We start from the raw sequence: 10,005 nt of genomic DNA on the forward strand, positions 1-10,005 counted from the left end.
CGGTAGCGGGCATTGTGACAAAGGTTCTATGTCAGCTGGGTGTGGCAGCCAGGCGCCCCCTAGGGGATGGGGAGCCTGTCAGCCCCGGGCCTGTCACTGCCTGGTGTCCCTGCTGCCACCAGCCAGGCCTCTGAAAACTTGTCAAACCATGCCCAGACTTGGGGCCAGTTTGGCCCAAAGTCTCCAAGAGACAAGTCGGGAAGAAAGGTATGGGACAGAGGGAGAAAGTGAAGGGAGCAGGAGAAAGGGAAGGAAGAATAAAAAGTAGTGTTGGGCTGCAGGAGTGAGATGGAGGAATTGCAAGAAAAGAGGCAGGAAGCAGGAGAGTGAGAGAAAAGGAAAGAAGAGACATGCAGCCAGACGAGGGGTTAGTGAGAGAGGAGGGGACAGAGAACAGGATGAGAAGGAAAGAAGGCAAGGCTAGGACAGGCAAGGACAGGCAAGGCAAGGCTAGGCTGCAGGACATGTTTTTGCTTTATAGTTTCTAGCACATTCGTCTTCAGACGAGGAGGAAAGCCATAAGACCGTATGGATTAGGCCCAAGCAAAAACCCCAGCTACTTGAGACACTTAGACTAAGCCTAAAATACCAAGATCTCTCCATAAGGATGGTTTTTATACTGTACTTCCACAATCTGCTGGCAGTACAAAAAAAGAAGCTGCAGATCTCCTTAGGCTGAGTCATGGTGCTTTGGGGCAGGGACCATGCATATCATGGGAATATTTCACAGTTTCTGCTCTGTTTTCAGTGTATGACACCAAAACACCCACCTGATGACATCCTTTCAAGAGCAAAGGCAGCAATTTGCAGAATTCCGCTTCTTAGGGGAAGTGAGAAATTGCTGAGCTGACACCAAGTCCTGCAGTGTCCCTGTCACCTGCAGAGCCACCGCATCCTCACCACGGTAGCGGGCATTGTGACAAAGGTTCTATGTCAGCTGGGTGTGGCAGCCAGGCGCCCCCTAGGGGATGGGGAGCCTGTCAGCCCCGGGCCTGTCACTGCCTGGTGTCCCTGCTGCCACCAGCCAGGCCTCTGAAAACTTGTCAAACCATGCCCAGACTTGGGGCCAGTTTGGCCCAAAGTCTCCAAGAGACAAGTCGGGAAGAAAGATATGGGACAGAGGGAGAAAGCGAAGGGAGCAGGAGAAAGGGAAGGAAGAATAAAAAGTACTGTTGCGCTGCAGGAGTGAGATGGAGTAATTGCAAGAAAAGAGGCGGGAAGCAGGAGAGTGAGAGAAAAGGAAAGAAGAGACATGCAGCCAGACGAGGGGTTAGTGAGAGAGGACGGGACACAGAACAGGATGAGAAGGACATAAGGCAAGGCTAGGACAGGCAAGGACAGGCAAGGCAAGGCTAGGCTGCAGGACATGTTTTTGCTTTGTAGTTTCTAGCACATTCGTCTTCAGACGAGGAGGAAAGCCATAAGACCGTATGGTTTAGGCCCAAGCAAAAACCCCAGCTACTTGAGACACTTAGACTAAGCCTAAAATACCAAGATCTCTCCATAAGGATGGTTTTTATACTGTACTTCCACAATCTGCTGGCAGTACAAAAAAATAAGCTGCAGATCTCCTTAGGCTGAGTCATTTTGCTTTGGGGGAAGGACCATGCATATCATGGGAATATTTCACAGTTTCTGCTCTGTTTTCAGTTTATGACACCAAAACACCCACCTGATGACATCCTTTCAAGAGCAAAGGCAGCAATTTGCAGAATTCCGCTTCTTAGGGGAAGTGAGAAATTGCTGAGCTGACACCAAGTCCTGCAGTGTCCCTGTCACCTGCAGAGCCACCGCATCCTCGCCACGGTAGCGGGCATTGTGACAAAGGTTCTATGTCAGCTGGGTGTGGCAGCCAGGCGCCCCCTAGGGGATGGGGAGCCTGTCAGCCCCGGGCCTGTCACTGCCTGGTGTCCCTGCTGCCACCAGCCAGGCCTCTGAAAACTTGTCAAACCATGCCCAGACTTGGGGCCAGTTTGGCCCAAAGTCTGCAAGAGACAAGTCGGGAAGAAAGATATGGGACAGAGGGAGAAAGCGAAGGGAGCAGGAGAAAGGGAAGGAAGAATAAAAAGTAGTGTTGGGCTGCAGGAGTGAGATGGAGGAATTGCAAGACAAGAGGCAGGAAGCAGGAGAGTGAGAGAAAAGGAAAGAAGAGACATGCAGCCAGACGAGGGGTTAGTGAGAGAGGATGGGACAGAGAACAGGATGAGAAGGAAAGAAGGCAAGGCTGGGACAGGCAAGGACAGGCAAGGCAAGGCAAGGCTGCAGGACATGTTTTTGCTTTATAGTTTCTAGCACATTTGTCTTCAGACGAGGAGGAAAGCCATAAGACCGTATGGATTAGGCCCAAGCAAAAACCCCAGCTACTTGAGACACTTAGACTAAGCCTAAAATACCAAGATCTCTCCATAAGGATGGTTTTTATATTGTACTTCCATAATCTGCTGGCAATACAAAAAAATAAGCTGCAGATCTCCTTAGGCTGAGTCATGGTGCTTTGGGGCAGGGACCATGCATATCATGGGAATATTTCACAGTTTCTGCTCTGTTTTCAGTGTATGACACCAAAACACCCACCTGATGACATCCTTTCAAGAGCAAAGGCAGCAATTTGCAGAATTCCGCTTCTTAGGGGAAGTGAGAAATTGCTGAGCTGACACCAAGTCCTGCAGTGTCCCTGTCACCTGCAGAGCCACCGCATCCTCGCCACGGTAGCGGGCATTGTGACAAAGGTTCTATGTCAGCTGGGTGTGGCAGCCAGGCGCCCCCTAGGGGATGGGGAGCCTGTCAGCCCCGGGCCTGTCACTGCCTGGTGTCCCTGCTGCCACCAGCCAGGCCTCTGAAAACTTGTCAAACCATGCCCAGACTTGGGGCCAGTTTGGCCCAATGTCTCCAAGAGACAAGTCGGGAAGAAAGGTATGGGACAGAGGGAGAAAGTGAAGGGAGCAGGAGAAAGGGAAGGAAGAATAAAAAGTAGTGTTGGGCTGCAGGAGTGAGATGGAGGAATTGCAAGAAAAGAGGCAGGAAGCAGGAGAGTGAGAGAAAAGGAAAGAAGAGACATGCAGCCAGACGAGGGGCTGGTGAGAGAGGATGGGACAGAGAACAGGATGAGAAGGAAAGAATGCAAGGCTGGGACAGGCAAGGACAGGCAAGGCAAGGCTAGGCTGCAGGACATGTTTTTGCCTTATAATTTCTAGCACATTCGTCTTCAGACGAGGAGGAAAGCCATAAGACCGTATGGATTAGGCCCAAGCAAAAACCCCAGCTACTTGAGACACTTAGACTAAGCCTAAAATACCAAGATCTCTCCATAAGGATGGTTTTTATACTGTACTTCCATAATCTGCTGGCAATACAAAAAAATAAGCTGCAGATCTCCTTAGGCTGAGTCATGGTGCTTTGGGGCAGGGACCATGCATATCATGGGAATATTTCACAGTTTCTGCTCTGTTTTCAGTGTATGACACCAAAACACCCACCTGATGACATCCTTTCAAGAGCAAAGGCAGCAATTTGCAGAATTCCGCTTCTTAGGGGAAGTGAGAAATTGCTGAGCTGACACCAAGTCCTGCAGTTTCCCTGTCACCTGCAGAGCCACCGCATCCTCGCCACGGTAGCGGGCATTGTGACAAAGGTTCTATGTCAGCTGGGTGTGGCAGCCAGGCGCCCCCTAGGGGATGGGGAGCCTGTCAGCCCCGGGCCTGTCACTGCCTGGTGTCCCTGCTGCCACCAGCCAGGCCTCTGAAAACTTGTCAAACCATGCCCAGACTTGGGGCCAGTTTGGCCCAAAGTCTCCAAGAGACAAGTCAGGAAGAAAGATATGGGACAGAGGGAGAAAGCGAAGGGAGCAGGAGAAAGGGAAGGAAGAATAAAAAGTAGTGTTGGGCTGCAGGAGTGAGATGGAGGAATTGCAAGAAAAGAGGCAGGAAGCAGGAGAGTGAGAGAAAAGGAAAGAAGAGACATGCAGCCAGACGAGGGGCTGGTGAGAGAGGATGGGACAGAGAACAGGATGAGAAGGACATAAGGCAAGGCTGGGACAGGCAAGGACAGGCAAGGCAAGGCTAGGCTGCAGGACATGTTTTTGCCTTATAGTTTCTAGCACATTCGTCTTCAGACGTGGAGGAAAGCCATAAGACCGTATGGATTAGGCCCAAGCAAAAACCCCAGCTACTTGAGACACTTAGACTAAGCCTAAAATACCAAGATCTCTCCATAAGGATGGTTTTTATACTGTACTTCCACAATCTGCTGGCAGTACAAAAAAATAAGCTGCAGATCTCCTTAGGCTGAGTCATGGTGCTTTGGGGCAGGGACCATGCATATCATGGGAATATTTCACAGTTTCTGCTCTGTTTTCAGTGTATGACACCAAAACACCCACCTGATGACATCCTTTCAAGAGCAAAGGCAGCAATTTGCAGAATTCCGCTTCTTAGGGGAAGTGAGAAATTGCTGAGCTGACACCAAGTCCTGCAGTGTCCCTGTCACCTGCAGAGCCACCGCATCCTCGCCACGGTAGCGGGCATTGTGACAAAGGTTCTATGTCAGCTGGGTGTGGCAGCCAGGCGCCCCCTAGGGGATGGGGAGCCTGTCAGCCCCGGGCCTGTCACTGCCTGGTGTCCCTGCTGCCACCAGCCAGGCCTCTGAAAACTTGTCAAACCATGCCCAGACTTGGGGCCAGTTTGGCCCAAAGTCTCCAAGAGACAAGTCGGGAAGAAAGGTATGGGACAGAGGGAGAAAGCGAAGGGAGCAGGAGAAAGGGAAGGAAGAATAAAAAGTAGTGTTGGGCTGCAGGAGTGAGATGGAGGAATTGCAAGAAAAGAGGCAGGAAGCAGGAGAGTGAGAGAAAAGGAAAGAAGAGATATGCAGCCAGACGAGGGCTTAGTGAGAGAGGATGGGACAGAGAACAGGATGAGAAGGACATAAGGCAAGGCTAGGACAGGCAAGGACAGGCAAGGCAAGGCTAGGCTGCAGGACATGTTTTTGCTTTATAGTTTCTAGCACATTCGTCTTCAGACGAGGAGGAAAGCCATAAGACCGTATGGATTAGGCCCAAGCAAAAACCCCAGCTACTTGAGACACTTAGACTAAGCCTAAAATACCAAGATCTCTCCATAAGGATGGTTTTTATACTGTACTTCCACAATCTGCTGGCAGTACAAAAAAAGAAGCTGTAGATCTCCTTAGGCTGAGTCATGGTGCTTTGGGGCAGGGACCATGCATATCATGGGAATATTTCACAGTTTCTGCTCTGTTTTCAGTGTATGACACCAAAACACCCACCTGATGACATCCTTTCAAGAGCAAAGGCAGCAATTTGCAGAATTCCGCTTCTTAGGGGAAGTGAGAAATTGCTGAGCTGACACCAAGTCCTGCAGTGTCCCTGTCACCTGCAGAGCCACCGCATACTCGCCACGGTAGCGGGCATTGTGACAAAGGTTCTATGTCAGCTGGGTGTGGCAGCCAGGCGCCCCCTAGGGGATGGGGAGCCTGTCAGCCCCGGGCCTGTCACTGCCTGCTGTCCCTGCTGCCACCAGCCAGGCCTCTGAAAACTTGTCAAACCATGCCCAGACTTGGGGCCAGTTTGGCCCAAAGTCTCCAAGAGACAAGTCGGGAAGAAAGGTATGGGACAGAGGGAGAAAGCGAAGGGAGCAGGAGAAAGGGAAGGAAGAATAAAAAGTAGTGTTGGGCTGCAGGAGTGAGATGGAGGAATTGCAAGAAAAGAGGCAGGAAGCAGGAGAGTGAGAGAAAAGGAAAGAAGAGACATGCAGCCAGACGAGGGGCTGGTGAGAGAGGATGGGACAGAGAACAGGATGAGAAGGACATAAGGCAAGGCTGGGACAGGCAAGGACAGGCAAGGCAAGGCTAGGCTGCAGGACATGTTTTTGCCTTATAGTTTCTAGCACATTCGTCTTCAGACGAGGAGGAAAGCCATAAGACCGTATGGATTAGGCCCAAGCAAAAACCCCAGCTACTTGAGACACTTAGACTAAGCCTAAAATACCAAGATCTCTCCATAAGGATGGTTTTTATACTGTACTTCCATAATCTGCTGGCAATACAAAAAAATAAGCTGCAGATCTCCTTAAGCTGAGTCATGTTGCTTTGGGGCAGGGACCATGCATATCATGGGAATATTTCACAGTTTCTGCTCTGTTTTCAGTGTATGACACCAAAACACCCACCTGATGACATCCTTTCAAGAGCAAAGGCAGCAATTTGCAGAATTCCGCTTCTTAGGGGAAGTGAGAAATTGCTGAGCTGACACCAAGTCCTGCAGTTTCCCTGTCACCTGCAGAGCCACCGCATCCTCGCCACGGTAGCGGGCATTGTGACAAAGGTTCTATGTCAGCTGGGTGTGGCAGCCAGGCGCCCCCTAGGGGATGGGGAGCCTGTCAGCCCCGGGCCTGTCACTGCCTGGTGTCCCTGCTGCCACCAGCCAGGCCTCTGAAAACTTGTCAAACCATGCCCAGACTTGGGGCCAGTTTGGCCCAAAGTCTCCAAGAGACAAGTCGGGAAGAAAGGTATGGGACAGAGGGAGAAAGCGAAGGGAGCAGGAGAAAGGGAAGGAAGAATAAAAAGTAGTGTTGGGCTGCAGGAGTGAGATGGAGGAATTGCAAGAAAAGAGGCAGGAAGCAGGAGAGTGAGAGAAAAGGAAAGAAGAGACATGCAGCCAGACGAGGGGCTGGTGAGAGAGGATGGGACAGAGAACAGGATGAGAAGGACATAAGGCAAGGCTGGGACAGGCAAGGACAGGCAAGGCAAGGCTAGGCTGCAGGACATGTTTTTGCCTTATAGTTTCTAGCACATTCGTCTTCAGACGAGGAGGAAAGCCATAAGACCGTATGGATTAGGCCCAAGCAAAAACCCCAGCTACTTGAGACACTTAGACTAAGCCTAAAATACCAAGATCTCTCCATAAGGATGGTTTTTATACTGTACTTCCATAATCTGCTGGCAATACAAAAAAATAAGCTGCAGATCTCCTTAAGCTGAGTCATGTTGCTTTGGGGCAGGGACCATGCATATCATGGGAATATTTCACAGTTTCTGCTCTGTTTTCAGTGTATGACACCAAAACACCCACCTGATGACATCCTTTCAAGAGCAAAGGCAGCAATTTGCAGAATTCCGCTTCTTAGGGGAAGTGAGAAATTGCTGAGCTGACACCAAGTCCTGCAGTTTCCCTGTCACCTGCAGAGCCACCGCATCCTCGCCACGGTAGCGGGCATTGTGACAAAGGTTCTATGTCAGCTGGGTGTGGCAGCCAGGCGCCCCCTAGGGGATGGGGAGCCTGTCAGCCCCGGGCCTGTCACTGCCTGGTGTCCCTGCTGCCACCAGCCAGGCCTCTGAAAACTTGTCAAACCATGCCCAGACTTGGGGCCAGTTTGGCCCAAAGTCTCCAAGAGACAAGTCAGGAAGAAAGATATGGGACAGAGGGAGAAAGCGAAGGGAGCAGGAGAAAGGGAAGGAAGAATAAAAAGTAGTGTTGGGCTGCAGGAGTGAGATGGAGGAATTGCAAGAAAAGAGGCAGGAAGCAGGAGAGTGAGAGAAAAGGAAAGAAGAGACATGCAGCCAGACGAGGGGCTGGTGAGAGAGGATGGGACAGAGAACAGGATGAGAAGGACATAAGGCAAGGCTGGGACAGGCAAGGACAGGCAAGGCAAGGCTAGGCTGCAGGACATGTTTTTGCCTTATAGTTTCTAGCACATTCGTCTTCAGACGTGGAGGAAAGCCATAAGACCGTATGGATTAGGCCCAAGCAAAAACCCCAGCTACTTGAGACACTTAGACTAAGCCTAAAATACCAAGATCTCTCCATAAGGATGGTTTTTATACTGTACTTCCACAATCTGCTGGCAGTACAAAAAAATAAGCTGCAGATCTCCTTAGGCTGAGTCATGGTGCTTTGGGGCAGGGACCATGCATATCATGGGAATATTTCACAGTTTCTGCTCTGTTTTCAGTGTATGACACCAAAACACCCACCTGATGACATCCTTTCAAGAGCAAAGGCAGCAATTTGCAGAATTCCGCTTCTTAGGGGAAGTGAGAAATTGCTGAGCTGACACCAAGTCCTGCAGTGTCCCTGTCACCTGCAGAGCCACCGCATCCTCGCCACGGTAGCGGGCATTGTGACAAAGGTTCTATGTCAGCTGGGTGTGGCAGCCAGGCGCCCCCTAGGGGATGGGGAGCCTGTCAGCCCCGGGCCTGTCACTGCCTGGTGTCCCTGCTGCCACCAGCCAGGCCTCTGAAAACTTGTCAAACCATGCCCAGACTTGGGGCCAGTTTGGCCCAATGTCTCCAAGAGACAAGTCGGGAAGAAAGGTATGGGACAGAGGGAGAAAGCGAAGGGAGCAGGAGAAAGGGAAGGAAGAATAAAAAGTAGTGTTGGGCTGCAGGAGTGAGATGGAGGAATTGCAAGAAAAGAGGCAGGAAGCAGGAGAGTGAGAGAAAAGGAAAGAAGAGATATGCAGCCAGACGAGGGCTTAGTGAGAGAGGATGGGACAGAGAACAGGATGAGAAGGACATAAGGCAAGGCTAGGACAGGCAAGGACAGGCAAGGCAAGGCTAGGCTGCAGGACATGTTTTTGCTTTATAGTTTCTAGCACATTCGTCTTCAGACGAGGAGGAAAGCCATAAGACCGTATGGATTAGGCCCAAGCAAAAACCCCAGCTACTTGAGACACTTAGACTAAGCCTAAAATACCAAGATCTCTCCATAAGGATGGTTTTTATACTGTACTTCCACAATCTGCTGGCAGTACAAAAAAAGAAGCTGTAGATCTCCTTAGGCTGAGTCATGGTGCTTTGGGGCAGGGACCATGCATATCATGGGAATATTTCACAGTTTCTGCTCTGTTTTCAGTGTATGACACCAAAACACCCACCTGATGACATCCTTTCAAGAGCAAAGGCAGCAATTTGCAGAATTCCGCTTCTTAGGGGAAGTGAGAAATTGCTGAGCTGACACCAAGTCCTGCAGTGTCCCTGTCACCTGCAGAGCCACCGCATCCTCGCCACGGTAGCGGGCATTGTGACAAAGGTTCTATGTCAGCTGGGTGTGGCAGCCAGGCGCCCCCTAGGGGATGGGGAGCCTGTCAGCCCCGGGCCTGTCACTGCCTGCTGTCCCTGCTGCCACCAGCCAGGCCTCTGAAAACTTGTCAAACCATGCCCAGACTTGGGGCCAGTTTGGCCCAAAGTCTCCAAGAGACAAGTCGGGAAGAAAGGTATGGGACAGAGGGAGAAAGCGAAGGGAGCAGGAGAAAGGGAAGGAAGAATAAAAAGTAGTGTTGGGCTGCAGGAGTGAGATGGAGGAATTGCAAGAAAAGAGGCAGGAAGCAGGAGAGTGAGAGAAAAGGAAAGAAGAGACATGCAGCCAGACGAGGGGCTGGTGAGAGAGGATGGGACAGAGAACAGGATGAGAAGGAAAGAATGCAAGTCTGGGACAGGCAAGGACAGGAAAGGCAAGGCTAGGCTGCAGGACATGTTTTTGCCTTATAGTTTCTAGCACATTCGTCTTCAGACGAGGAGGAAAGCCATAAGACCGTATGGATTAGGCCCAAGCAAAAACCCCAGCTACTTGAGACACTTAGACTAAGCCTAAAATACCAAGATCTCTCCATAAGGATGATTTTTATACTGTACTTCCACAATCTGCTGGCAGTACAAAAAAATAAGCTGCAGATCTCCTTAGGCTGAGTCATGGTGCTTTGGGGCAGGGACCATGCATATCATGGGAATATTTCACAGTTTCTGCTCTGTTTTCAGTGTATGACACCAAAACACCCACCTGATGACATCCTTTCAAGAGCAAAGGCAGCAATTTGCAGAATTCCGCTTCTTAGGGGAAGTGAGAAATTGCTGAGCTGACACCAAGTCCTGCAGTGTCCCTGTCACCTGCAGAGCCACCGCATCCTCGCCACGGTAGCGGGCATTGTGACAAAGGTTCTATGTCAGCTGGGTGTGGCAGCCAGGCGCCCCCTAGGGGATGGGGAGCCTGTCAGC

Source organism: Columba livia, unplaced genomic scaffold (genome assembly GCF_036013475.1).
Source record: "Columba livia isolate bColLiv1 breed racing homer unplaced genomic scaffold, bColLiv1.pat.W.v2 Scaffold_105, whole genome shotgun sequence".
Lineage (NCBI taxonomy): Eukaryota > Metazoa > Chordata > Aves > Columbiformes > Columbidae > Columba > Columba livia.